A 12,865-nucleotide genomic window follows, 5' to 3' on the forward strand; every position below is an offset into this window, starting at 1 on the left:
GGCCCCGGGCCGAGGGGCTGGCGGACGGGAGGAGCTGGGCCGCGCCGAGGCCTGCGGGCTCCGTGCCCGGCACGCCCCGGGGACAGGCCCGGACGGCCTCTGCCGAGCCCAGAGCACGCCGCGCCTTTCGTCCCTGCGTTCGGCCCTGTGACCGGAGGCGGGAGGGAGCAGGGGGACCCGGGCGCACGCAGCGCCCCCAGGGCCGGGCAGGTGAGGATTCCCGAAAGCCACCTTTTGCTCCCACCTGGGCTGAGGCCGCAGCGGCCACCTGGGCGCAGGTTGTTTGACTGGCCTGGGGTCCAGCTCTCAGTGGTCACGTGGGTGAGATTAAAGTGCACCTGACCCTCAGGCATCAACTGGGCTGTTTATTTTTGTGACCTGGACACAGCAGAGAGGACACCCAAAGCCTAGGGCACCTGCCTGCAAGGTGAGATGAGCCCCAGAGTACTCATCTGGGAAGGATGGGGGAATGAAGATGAGCACTCTGCGGTGACTCCAGCACTAGTGAGGCACAAGGGACAGAGCCTGGGACAAAAGCTGTGGTGTGGCACCACGGCCATCAGATCCTCAGAGGTAGGCACAGAGGAAGAAGGTGGACTCAGGAGCATCTTTATCCTCTTTGTTATCAACACACAACTATTCTAAATTGTCAGCCTTTCTCACCATTAAAGATGTGACTGTTGAACAAGACACAGAGGAAGGCCACAGAAAGGCAGCGGCAAATGGCTGTTGCCCTTCCTCTGCTCCCTGCCCCCACCCAAGAACCAGAGCCCACTCCAATTTCTGCCACAAAACCAGACAACAGGCCAGCTCCTCTTCACGGCCTTTGTCTCTGGTGGTTCCTTCTCAATATAATCTCATTGTACATTTCTCGACAGCTGGCTGGATCTCATCTCCTTTTAAAAGGGCTGGAAAATCTTATCAGCTGCGCCAGAAAAGCCATAGAAAAGTTAGAAGATAAGCTCTGTGAAAGCTAGACTAACCGAAAAACTCAGCATGCTTGGAAGTTTAGTTACAGGAGATGATGATGCCTTTTGCTGGCTGGAAGTCGTGTGGGTACCTTGAAATATTGTGCCACCACTCAGAATCTTTAAATGGGGCCTCTGAGAGATGAGGCTTCTGCTGAGACCCGGGCACTAAGACCCATGTGAAGTACTTGATGTGGTGATTACTGGTTTATTTGAAACTAAAATAATCTTCTCTAATCCCCATTTTTCATTCCTTCTTTCTGGCCTTTAGGTCACACTCCTGATAGCAGCAAAAGGCAGCTGCTGAATGCATGGTCTGTGCCCTGCCTTGGTGCTGCTGCAGGGCTTTCTCCACTTCTGGCCATGTTGCACCATGGTGCAAGAGGGTTAAAATAGGACCTCAGCTGAAGTTTTGACTTTCCTGCTTTACTGTGTATTCTTTGACAAATTAATGACCTTTTCTGAGTCTCAGTTTCCTCATTTGTAGAGTGAAACTGACAGTATTTTGCACATAAGATTATGGTGAGAAGTAAATGAAATATTGCAAGAGAAGTTTTAGCTCAGTGCCTGCCACATGGCAAGAGGTCAGTACAAGTTATTGGTTATTACTAAAGGTTTTTTAACTGATAATTGAGGAGAGTAACTTATTTATTTTTAAAGTGCCTTTCTGCTCGTGAGTACTATTTCATTCTTAATGGGATAACTAAAAAGTGATGGTATAGTAGAAAGAACACTGAGCTTGAATTTAGGGATTGGGTTGGAATCTCAAGCTGCCTCCTAGACCCCCGGTGACACTAGGCAAGGCACCAAACCTTTCTGAATCCCCATTTCCCTGATGTAAAAGTGGCTTAAGAATAAAGCCTACTCCCATATTTGGTCAGGAAGGGTGAATGAGCTAATGTGTATGACTTCATTTGGCATAACAGGAGATGATGATCTTTAGGAAATTTAAGTGGGATTCAGCCTCCAGTGGCAGATTTGGATTTGGGGGGTCTGATGTTTATAAATTTATTATTGGGGGCAATAAGAATAGAATACAAGGCTCAGCACACAGCTCAATGGCTAGAGCGCCAGCCACATAGACTGGAGCTGGTGGGTTCAAACCCAGCCTGGGCCTGCCAGATAACAATGACAACTACAACCAAAAAATAGCCAGGTGTTGTGGCATGCACCTATAGTCCCAGGTATTTGGGAGGCTGAGGCAGGAGAATCACTTAAGCCCAGGAGTTGGAGGTTGCTGTGAGCTATGACTACACAGCACTCTACTGAGGATTACATAGTGAAACTCTGTCTCGAAAGAAAAAAGAATAGAATACAAGAATATCTTGCATTTGCACGTGTTACAAAAGCACATAACCATGTGAACACATTGCTGGATGCCCTCTCAGGTCCTGTGCAGGGGTAAGGGCTTAATCTCCTATTAGTTTCGTGGCAGATGGGTTTCTGGGAGATCAGAATCCAAATGGCCTAGGCCCTTCTGACTTAGTTTGTTGCAAGAGCTCTATGCTCAAAGAGTGACATCCTTGCCTCACTGCAAAGTAATGATAGAGTCAAGACATTGGAGTCAAGCATGGGAAATGTCAAAGGTGCTATTATGATGATGAAGATAACAAATGACTACTTGGCTGTGTGTGGTTGGGCTGAGAACACTGTATTTAGTTGGCTGCGGTTGAGTGCACGGAGCCTCCTTTGGTGGTTGGGTTGTGCAGGGGTGTGCAGGTGCCTCACCCCCAGGCCATTCTCCTCTCCTTCGCCTTCCCTGGATGGCATTTCACTGGCCCCACTGGCTCTCCCTGGCCTTCTGCTCACTGGGCTGCCCTTGAGAATTGTAGTTTCTCTGCACCATCCAAGTCAGATCTCCTCTCTCTGGCTCCCTGGGAGGCAGAACCCTGGCAGGGTGTGTTTGACATTACCTCCTGTGTTGGGAACATCTTGTGGGCATGTGTTTGGTTTTCTTTTTTTTTGCAGTTTTTGGCCAGGGCTGGGTTTGAACCCGCCACCTCAGGCATATGGGGCCGGTGCCCTACCCCTTTGAGCCACAGGCACCACCCCATGTGTTTGGTTTTCTGGTCAGATGTGGAGCTGGAGCTTGTCCAGGCAGATATATGAGAGCGCTGTGGTCCTGGAGCCCAGGGGTCACGCACAGGAGCTTTGTACCCTATTTCCCTGAGGACTGGAGGGCTATCTTGTTGGATCTGTGGCTAAAATCAACACGAGTCAACCCGACCTTCCTTCATTCCCTCCCTCCCTCCTTATTTCCCTCCCTCTTTCCTTTTTTCCTTCCTTCTTTTCTTCCTCTCTCTGTATGTTTGCATACATAAACATACTTTTTATAAAAAGAGATACTGATTAGCACAGCTAAATCTTCAAATGAACGTCCTCTGATCCTTTAGAAAAGAAAAATAAATGAGTTATTAGAGGGCTAAATATGCCTGAAGTGTTTATCAGAATGCAGATTCCAGGGCCTCATAACCAGACTTTATTGAATCAGAATCCCTGGGGAAGGAGCACTAGAATCTGCATATTTAACAAACACCTTGTGTTATGCTTATGCTTACTGAAATTTGATAACTACAGTTCTAGATACTTTCTAAAAAATTATAAATACGACATAAAATTAACCATTTTTAAGTAGATGCCACCATACATCAGCGGCATTAAGTACATTCCCACTGTTGTACCATTCAGTGCCAGAACTTTTTCATCATGCAAAACCGAAACTCTATAGTCATTATATAACTTTGCATTTCCTCCTCCCCCCTGCCCCTGGCAGCCACCATTGCACTTCATGATTCTGTGACTTTGACTGCACTAGGCACCTCACAGAAGTAGGGTCAAATAGTGTCTGTCTTATGTGAGTGGCTTGTTTCATTTGGGCATATCCCCAAGGTACATCATTTGGTAGCATGTGTCAGAATTTCTTCTCTTTTGAAGGCAAAATAATATTCCATTGAATATATATGCCATGCTTTATATGTTCATTCAGAGATGAACACTTGGGTTACCTCTATCTTTTGGCCTTCGTGAATAATGCATCTCTGACTATGAATGTATAAATACCTCTTTGAGACCCTGATTTTAATTCTTTGGGGCATATACCTACAAGTGTGAGCACATGGGAATTTTATTTTTAATTTCTTGAGGAACTGCCACAAAGTTTTCCATAAGATGGTTTGGCTGCACCACTTTACATTCTCACTGGCAGTGCGCCCAAGTGTCTAGTTTCTCTGGCTGGCATTTGTTATTACTTTCTGTTTTTGTTTTTCAGGTTTTTTTTTTTTTTTTTTAGTTGGCTGCAGATGATATGTTGTTAGAGTTTTGATTTGAATTGCCCTAATGGCAAGTGATGCTGAACAGCTTTTCACGTGCTCATTGGACATTTGCATATCATTTCTGGGAAAATATTGATTCAAATTTTTTGCCTATTTTTTAATTAAGAATTTTTTTTTGTTGAGTTGTAAGAGTTCTTTATAGATTCAGATATTAGCCCCTCATCAGATATGTTGATTTGCACATATTTTCTCCAGTTTCATACATTGTCTTTTTTCTCTGTTGATTGTTTTTTTTTTGAGTCTCACTCTGTGCCCTGGGTAGAGTGCCATGGCATCATAGCTTACAGTAATCTTAAACTCTTGGGCTTCAGTAATCTTGCTTCAGTCTCCCAAGTAGCTGGGACTACAGACGTGTGCCACTATGCCCAGCTAGTTTTTCTATTTTTAGCATCTCACTCTTGCTCAGGCTGGTCTCTAACTTCTGAGCTCAAGCAGTCTACCTGCTTGGCCTCCCAGGTGCTAGGATTACAGGTGTGAGCCACTGCCCCTGGCCTGTTGATTGTCATTTGATGCAAATTCTAAATGATTTTCACACACTATAACTCTATAGAGAAAGTATCATCTTTGTCATTCTAATTTTATAGGGGTAGAAGCTCAGGCCCTATAGTAACTTGCATGGGGTTACCCAGTAAGTGTAAGTGCTGGAGATGGGATTACAGCCCAGGTACTTCTGAGTCCAGAGCTTGTGCCCTCTCCTATCCTCTGCTGTGCCTGCCATTCCCCCCACTGAGCTAATAGCACTAGGAGCCCAGTGGAGTCTCAAGGAAGGGGTGGGGGTGGAGGGTTGAAGGGGTTGGAGAAACAGCTGCAGGAGAGGAAATACCAAGGGGAGACTGTGAAATCTCTTCCTTCACACCACTGGAGTGCTCTTTCCTGTAGGTCTATATCACTGCTTAGACCTAAGAATTAGCAGACAAGTAAAAACAAGTTCTTTGGTCCAGTTTGGTTGTTTTGGGGGTTTAAGCATTGCATAAGCTTGTCTCAGAGCCCATGTGTTCTTCCAAGTGCCCCGAGTGTTCAGTTCCCACCACTGTGCGTTTGTTGATGCTGTGTCTTCTGCCTACGGGACTTTTCAGCACTCTACACCCTCTGTCTTGAAGGGAGGCCAGCATTTCAGTCACCTCTCCCTACCTCTCTGTGGAGAAGGAAGTGTCCCTCCTCTGTGGCCCTTCTCTTCTGTCTGCACCTGTGAGCTCCACATCTTATTTGTTGCCATATCACCCAGCACCATGGAGCTTCCCTCTGGCCGTGCACATCCAGTTTCAGCCCCAGCCTAGCCAGAAGCTGTAGTTTTACAAGTTCCCCAGGCATTCTTCTCCCAGCCAGCCTGCATAGCACCTGTCTCCTGCCAGGCCCTCATCTAGCCTGGGGCTCCCCAGAAGTCCTGCAGCCCCTGTTCCCTTCCTCTGCCAGCGGCTCACTCCTGGGTATGGCCTGGAGCCATTGGCGACCCCATCCTGGGTTCTCACTGGGGGCCTGGCTGGTCTGCTCTCCTGGTTGTTGCCCCTGCTCCTTTAAGTGCCCTCCTTGGTTCAACAACACTTAGAATTTTGAGAGGATAGGAATTTCATTTGTTTATCCTCCTCTGTCCATTCATAATCCACTTACTGTGTACTCACTGGGAGCTAGGCACTGTGGTAGACATGATATACCTTTGAACAACTTGTATTCTGCTAGGGAAAATATCTCACAGGCAAGGCAGTGTGTATGTGCCCATGTGTGGGCATGTGAGGGCCCTGTGCTTGCAAGATGTCAGGATTCTGAGTGACATCACCTCTGTGGCTGGGCAATTGGAGAAAGTTTGAGTGGGAATGGCAGTTGTGAGCTGAATTTTAATAGTGGGGCAGGGGCCTTAGGGGAGGAACTGGGTGTTTTTTTGTATGACCTGCGAGGAGGCAGGAGGGAAAGAGAGGCTCTGGGTTTCCTTCTGAGTCTTTTCTCTCATTCTGTTCATTCATTTATCCATTCATCAAACCCCTAATGATTCATCCATTCATCAAACCTACTCTCTTAGGCTCAGATTTGGCCTGTGGACTAGCCATGTCAGCATCAGCTGGGAGCTTGTTAGAAATACAGCTTCTCAGTCCTTTTGAATCTGTATTTTAGAGAATGATGTTTAAGAATCTCCTTTTTAACAACCTCTCCTGGTGATTCGTACGTGTGTTAAAGTTGGATAACTCCTGCTCTAGAATGTGGACCTTCCGTCTCATCATCTCTGAACCCTAGTGCTTAGCCAGAGGTGCTCCGTACACATTAGTGGACTGACAGTTACACACTAGGTGTTGTTAGGGGCTGGGGATGTGAGAGGATACTTCAGGGGAGCATGGCAGGCCAGCCAGGTTGGAGGTGTCCCTGGGACATGTGAGTGAACACAGCCAGCAGGATACCAGGTAGACATCTCTGAGTCTCAGGAGACAAGCCCAGAACTCAGGGTAATTTAGAAGTAAGTCATCGCAATACAGGCAGAATGATTAAATGACCAAATATATGAAGAGAAACTCAGATGACTCATTTGAAAGTCAGGATGGAGTATAGTAAGCCTGGCTTTCCTGAAGCCAAGTGTTCTGTTGACTCTCTGTAGGCGCTGTGGCCATTGGGGCAAGGGTGTTACTCTTATCACTGAACGTTCAGGAGGCCATTGCTCTTGGGACCTCCTGGGATGGTCTCATTTGTAGGCATCTGCTTTCTGTCAGGGTCTTCCTTTTTCCTGTGGCCCCACCAGGCAAGACATAATGGGAGTGGGCAGGAACAGCCCTCATTTGTAATAATTTGAGGCTCCCATGTGTACTGGAGAATGCCCCAGCCTTGAGCACTGTTCCTCAGTTTGTGCAGTCAGGCCTGTATGGGGCAGGGCTTTGGCCAGGGCAGTGCTGTAGAACTTGATCCTGGATTTATTTTTAGAGAGTGAATTCCGGAATCTAGCGTTGCCCCATAGGAGTTGCAGCAGCCTGAATCCAGGGCCTGTCTCACATGGTTTATGGAAAATCTATGTTTAGTAATCAAATGGTTAATATAAATCTAAGCATAGTTCAGATTAGATCGACACCTTTATACACCAAATTCTTCTATTAGGAGAAACAGCCTTTACTGGGGGGAAAAGGAAGTGCTTGCAATTATTAGAAAATTCTTTGTGATTTGGGAGAACTTAAAAAAATATTTGCTTCAGTTCCCCAATATCTTAGCAGCTCTCCTAGCAGCCGGTGACCTGTTGCCGCCTGATTATGCCCTACAGCATTTGTTAGAGTGATCTGACTTCTGATTAGTTACCAGGTGATCTGTCCATACCAAAGTTCAGGAGATGCTGGGCTGCTGTGCAGAGGTTCCACAGTAACAACCTCCCAGTCTACATTGTTTTTTATGGGTAGCCTATGAGCTGGCTGACCATTAGGCTGGGTGCAGCATGGACACTGCCCTCAACTTGCGGCCTTCTTAGGAGGTAGGTCTCTGCATCTTTGCTGCAAGGAGGTGGCCGGGTGTGTGTGTTTGTGTATGTTGTGGTGTGCATTGTGAAACCTGGCCATGAGCTCCCTCTTTGGGGACAGGGCAGTGTCCTTCTGTCTCTTGTTTGCAGTTAGCTGTCAGCAGAAAGGTGCCAGTAATCATGGAACACCAGAGGTGGACGAGGATTCCTGCAGACCATTACTGGGAAACAGGCAAAGAACCTCCCCATGATGGCTGTAGCAGCAGCTTTCACTGGGGGACAGTCTGTTTCCACCAACCACCTGCTCTTGTGCCGTTTCCCATGGCGAGTGAAATATTTATCCCATTCCCTTCCCCAGCACTCCAAAGTGGAAGATGCGGGCAAACAGATTATGTCTGTGATGCCCTTGGCTTTGGATTTCAAGCAAGCTGATCACAAGTTCTTCCTTCTTTAGGGATTTAATTAACCCACTGTTTTTGTCATTTCAAATATAGTAGCCTGATTTCACCTGCCCCCCTTATTACTTTGAAATTGTTCTGAAAAGTTGTGCATGAGTTGTGCTTTCAGCCCTGACCAGCAGTGCTGGCGCAGCTTCTGAGCCAGCCTTCCTGGCCACGGCAGGAGCCCGAGATGGCAGGGAGGCTGGGGCCCAGGCCCACTGCCCTCAGGGCCTCCTTTGAAGGCAGCACCCCCTGCCCCCTGCAGTTATTGGCCCCTGAAAGCACTTTAAACTCCTCAGCCCACACCCTGCTGTGGGAAGGGCCTCTGGTGCAGAGAGGGCTAAGCTTTGTTAGTTGGGTTTTGATTTCAGTACAGGAGTTGATAAAATGAGATAAACCCCAGGCTCACTAGGGCTGTGGAAATTAAACAGAGATGATATCAAAGTTCCCCTGAGTTTTCAACTGTGATACAGTAGCTCAGTTTTCTCCCAGACTGGGGCCGGGAGGCATGCCTTTGATTCTGAAACAATGTTCAGCATCAGTTAAGCCCAGCACTGCTGACTTTTAGGGATTAAGCACACTGTTGTAGTAATTCTTTGATCAGCTACAAGGGAGCAGTGTGCCGTCTGTATGAAGGGGCTTTATAGTTAAAGTTCATTTCTCCATGAACCAGGGAGGACAGCACTGGCAAGGTGCTGCGGTGCTGGGGGCCGTCCCCCCAATGCTGTCTGCAGCCTTGCAGTCAGAAGCAAGAACAGGCTCCCTCTGGTCTTGCACGGTGTTCTTGGTATGGTGTGGTAGAAGAAGTCCTGCTGGTTTGGAAAGTGCCTCACCCTAACCCTCCCTGCCTGTCCAGCTCATGCACACATGGGTGTATGCACACGTATGCACACACACACATACACTCTCTTCCACCTTGCAGAGGAGCCCTCGAGGGTCAGACATAGGAACAGCTGCCTGGAGCGAAGCTCTGCAGCACCCAGCCTTGGAAACGGTCTAGCAGAGGCTGTATGTCCACTCAGAAAGGTTGGGAGGGGAATTGGGAACAAATGACCTCTGAGGTTAAATCTGGGGACCAGCTCCAAGTCAGATGTGTCTCCCTGGCACCCCACCACTTTCATTCCTTATCTGATATTCACTGAGAATAAATTTGGATTGGCTCAATCCACGTTTTGAAGAATTTCAGCATCTGTTGTCTTCTCATCCAAACCAACAGGTCAACTTCTGGTGTTTCCTGTGGAGACCCTCTTTGTAGCCACAGCTGGGGTGGCACAGGTTTCCCCACTTCATGTACCCACTGCCCACCCCCACCAGTCCTGCGGCTTCCAGTTGGTAATGGAGCCCCTGTGAGCTGCCGATCCAGCACGCGCCGCACCATAGATCAACCTATTCCCTCCTGTGCGGTGCTCGGATCTCCCTCATTAGGCCTAAATTTACCTCCATCCTACACAAACATGGCCTTAGCTCATTTTTATTGTTGTAAATTATTTATGAGGGGAATGTTGAATCCTGAAACTGAGGTGTGAGGAAAATTAATCCCATGTTACTTTTATCTTTCTCTACTCCCCCCAACCCCCCGCTTGACTTATTGAGCTGTGGCTAGAGAAAGAAGAGCTTCGGCATTTTAAAATATAATTAGTGTTGAAACGGCTTTCTCACTTGGGTGGGTATTGGTGCCTCTTTCCTCTTTGGAGGCAGAACAGACCTGGTCTGGAGGGAGAGGGTGGTCCCTGAGGGGTTGCTGTCCACTGGTTGTGTGGTATTTGAAAAGTTGAAACCTCAGTTTTCTCTCCTGTAAGATGGGGCTAACAAACTGGCCGTCTCCCAGCTCCGATGTGAGCGTCTACTGAGAGGAGCCTTGCAGAGTGCTGTTGCAATGCCGCAGGAGTGTGTTTGCCTGTTTTGCGTGCAGTTAGGATTTTGAGATAGAGGTGGGCGCTGGGGGAGGGCTGCTGAGATGAAAGCAAGAGTTGCTGCAAGCAGCCTCCGGATTTTACATTTTAGTCCAGACAGGTTAATGTTGGTCTTACACCCTGCTCCCTTGCCCTCCTCGCTCCAGTTGGATTTTTCTATGGGCTTACATTAATGGCGTCTTCTTCCCCCTGGTAGTGGCTTGGCCTGTGACCCTGGGTGGCTGAGTGTTCTGTGGTGGTGCCATCCCTCCCAGCTTGAGGCTCCATGCAGCCTGGGAAACGGTGGAGTACTAGTTAATAAATGGCCTTTTGTTAGGAAGGTCAATTGAAGTGCCAGTAGAGACGCTGTTAAAAGTAATTTGCAGTCAGAAAATATGTAATTCAGGGCAACCCACTTTGAGTGATGGTCTCTGCCATGGATATCTTGGGCGTTTCTCATTAAAAGCTTCCTTGGCTGATGGTGGCGCTTCCTCCACCAGAGTCGGCCACAGCCATTTGTCTACATTTCACAAAGACTGCCTTGATCCCCAGGGTACAGCAGCTGGCGGGGAAGGAGAGGGAACAGTGGGCTCTCTGCAGCCACTCTGCTCAGCCTTGGGCAGGCTGGGCTGTGACCAGCACAGACACAGCCCTGACTCCTTTGTCTGCCGTGGCTGGGGGCTGCTGCAGCCATCTTGGCGTCTGCAGCTGGGCCGTGCCTGGGTGCACTCTGGGAGCAGCATTGCTTCTGTGAGAGCGAGTTCACCCCCCTGCAGTTGAGAGCGTGCTTCAGAGCAAGAGAGCCATTGTCATCAGTACCTTGGGGAGGATGTTGTGACCAGAGGACATGGCAATGAATCCATCAGCAAACAAGATATTGCTTATTTATGCTTACCCTCTTTGTCTCTCTCTCTCACCCTTCTCTCTCTCTCTCTCTGATAGTAGAGGCCGTACTATCTATAAAACAAAAAAACAACTTACCTCACTTGTTCTTTATTAAATTCACAGCATGGTATTTTAGCTCTGGCAAAATCTGTACATTCTGTTAATGAGTTGTTAATTGCAAAGCATTTTTGGTAACCAACAGCAGGTACCAATATTTTGCAAACTGCAGAAGTGTTATTTTCATGTTACCATAATACAGGATTTTTCAAGTGCAGAGACATTTTGATCAGTGCTTGGTTTGGATCGGGCAGCTGTAGACATTTAATTTTAAATCTTTATCGAAGACATGCATGTGTATTCACTCAAATATTTACTTAATGCCCATGGTGTGCAGGAAGCACTAAGCCTTGTGCTTTTCATAGATAAACCTCCCTGGTAAATGAAATTTGAAAACAGGGAATGGTGCAGTGATGCAGCTTGGCAGCCTCCCCCCCTGCCCTGGCCATCTAGAAGCAAATTTTCAGTTAACTTAAGTAAAACATAATGTAGTTTAGCTTTCATCTTCAACAGAAGCCGAGTGTGTAGCTGTGCCAGGCGCTTCCTAGCCTTGATCATGGACTTGGCTCCATGGCATTGACAAGTCCATTTCCGGAGCCTTTTGTGGGTTACGTTGACTTCATGGGTGACTTGCATACAGCATTTTGATTGTTCCTGTTTTAGGAGGCTGCAGGCATTTTTAATAGCCTCTGCCTTTTCTGATTCTAGGCTAAGAAGCAAGACTGTACCTCCTGCCTGTCTCATGAGGCACGGTGTTTGGTTTGCTTTAAAAGCAGTAACCAGCCTTGAGAGATCTGGCAGACCTGTAGCCAGTGAAATTTAATTGCTGCAGAAGGAGGTAGAATTTGACTTGCTCTTTTTTACTGCTTGTCCTTTTAAAAGTACTTAGATTCATTTACATAAGGTGTTGCCTCTTTGATTTGCTTTCTGGTACACTGCCACTCCAGCTGCCCAGACCCAGTGCTCTCTGTATTCCACCTGTCTCCTCTGGTCACATCAAGATACAGTCAGCAGCAGAATAATAATTCCATTTTCCTTCCCTTTCTCCCAAAGTGCCCAGCAAGAATTATGGTCATTGTTAGTGTTTGGCTTTGAGTAAAGGCCCAGATGACCTGGAGGTGAAACAAAATGAAGGGCTCCGCCAGTCCTTTAGGGAGAGACGCATACCACAGTTCTGGCTAGTTACACTGGAGTAACTAGCCAGTGTGCCCCAAACCCTACCAGTCTCGCCATCTCAGCTGCTTTTTGCTGAGTGCCTACTTTGTACCAGGAGTCTCTGCCAAGCCCTTCATTTACATTGACTCTTTGTTGTTATCACAACAGCTCTGCAAGTGTCAGTATTATGACCTTGTATTATAGTTGAGAAAATTAAGTCTCCAAGATGTGACATTGTTTGCCCCAAATCACCAGCTAGTCAGTTACAAAGCCTGAATTCTAACACCATTCCTTTACCCCATGGCCCACACTCTTTCTTCTATATGTTTGCAAAGTTCCCTGCTTATTTGCAAAGCTCTGCCTGCTGGAAGTCTAACCTTCATTGTGTAGAGACTGGATTTGGAAGTCTGTACTTCTAAGGAGAGGCTGTAAGGGAAAGAAATGAAAGGTGGGGTTAGACTTAGCCCTGTCTGATTTATCCTCAGAGGAGTTACTGGTATCTGTTCAGAAATCAGGCAGCTAGACAGTAGAGTTGAAAGTAATTTGCTTTTGGGTTTGAGTCAAAATTACCTCCTAAGATCAGGGACAAGCCCTCATTAATTAACTATGTTAGCTCAGTGCTCGAAGCTAACTTGGGAAGAGCAGAGGCCATTTGAATTGCTGATCTGAGGAAAGGGTTGGGTGAGGCCAGGGCCCCTTCAGCCGATTCAGGTGC

General features: G+C 47.4%; 1 protein-coding gene across 1 annotated transcript in view; it reads left to right on the forward strand.

The window, feature by feature from the left end:
• The window catches only part of MVB12B (multivesicular body subunit 12B), a 173,288-nt gene that overhangs the window by 637 nt on the left and 159,786 nt on the right, over positions 1–12,865 (forward strand). The window lies entirely within an intron of this gene.

The sequence above is a fragment of the Otolemur garnettii genome, unplaced genomic scaffold (assembly GCF_000181295.1).
Source record: "Otolemur garnettii isolate 467f Iridium unplaced genomic scaffold, OtoGar3 scaffold00014, whole genome shotgun sequence".
In the NCBI taxonomy this organism is placed as follows: Eukaryota; Metazoa; Chordata; class Mammalia; order Primates; family Galagidae; genus Otolemur; species Otolemur garnettii.